We start from the raw sequence: 1,163 nt of genomic DNA on the forward strand, positions 1-1,163 counted from the left end.
ATGTGCAGAACGGAGAAAAGGCTGCGCTCACTTCCTAATGAAAGGGAGTGAGACGCAGCTGGGAAGGGAAGGGAAAAGATTAGGGTTTGGGGATGATGAAAGGGCTTTCTACGGGCAAGGATGGCAAAGGGTGGCAGTGACGGAAAGTCAGGCAGCCTGTCCTGTCCTGTCCTGTCCGTCCGTCTTTTTGTATCATGAATTGGAAAGACTGCAAGGGGGAGGGGAGGTGCTTGGAGGAGGAGGAGTTATTCAGATTAATTGCAGTGGGCGGCGGCTGCAAAAAGCATCATTCTTCTTGTTTTTGCTCTGCAAAACAGCCTTTTCAAGGGTTGGCTTGGGTGACAAAATGTCTTCTGTAGGCGTGGGTTTGTCTCCCTCTCCCTAAGATGTGTCCGGTATAGGCCAGGGTGCCACTCAAGGCCGTAACCAATTCGGGTTATAGCTTCTCGGCCTTTTGGCTAAGATCAAGTGTAGTTTCGGAGGACGCTACCTTGGTCGGTACTGGAAGGTGCCTGGGATTGCACGTCTGCCGGCCTTGAGGAAGTGTGTGCGCCTTCTGGTGACACATAGCCCTCTTGTGCCTGGACGGTTCCCAGGCAACGGGAGGCGATCACCTTTGTTATTTTGAAGTCCTACTGATAAACAGAAAAAAAAAAAAATTAAATCTGTTCTTATCAGTTTAATATCTGATACGTCCCCTCTCTGGGGACCATATATTAAATGGATTTTTAGAACAAGGAGATGGAAAAAATCTTGCTCTGTCCACTCCACGCATTGACCTGGTATTGCAGTACCTCCAGGACCGGTGCACCCCTTCTTAACCCAGTTTCCAAAAGCAGAACTCAATTCACCTGATTCAAATGAGCCCCATTAGTGAATTGAAAGAAAGCAAAAACTTTATATGCACCTCAATTTGGCCAATTCACTTTTCACACTTTCACCCTTTTTTTTATCTTTCACACCTTTTACTTGCTTTATTGATGCAAAAGCTGTGCCAAATAGCAAACTCATCTCCACTCAACTTGACCAACTCTGCTATGTCCCGTGCAGTATCTTATTCTCAGTCTTATCTAGATCATTTGCAATTGAATAGAATAGATCCCTTTTGGACACATTGGATTCAGCTGCTGCAGTGACTGCAGGTGTTAGAAGATGCAGACTTG

At 46.3% G+C, this 1,163-nt stretch overlaps 1 pseudogene; it reads left to right on the plus strand.

The window, feature by feature from the left end:
- Positions 1-609: 609 nt before the first annotated feature.
- Positions 610-816, plus strand: LOC142260354 (U2 spliceosomal RNA; annotated as a pseudogene).
- The last annotated feature ends 347 nt before the right edge of the window (positions 817-1,163 follow it).

This window comes from Anomaloglossus baeobatrachus, assembly GCF_048569485.1.
Source record: "Anomaloglossus baeobatrachus isolate aAnoBae1 chromosome 10 unlocalized genomic scaffold, aAnoBae1.hap1 SUPER_10_unloc_1, whole genome shotgun sequence".
NCBI classification, from domain to species: Eukaryota; Metazoa; Chordata; class Amphibia; order Anura; family Aromobatidae; genus Anomaloglossus; species Anomaloglossus baeobatrachus.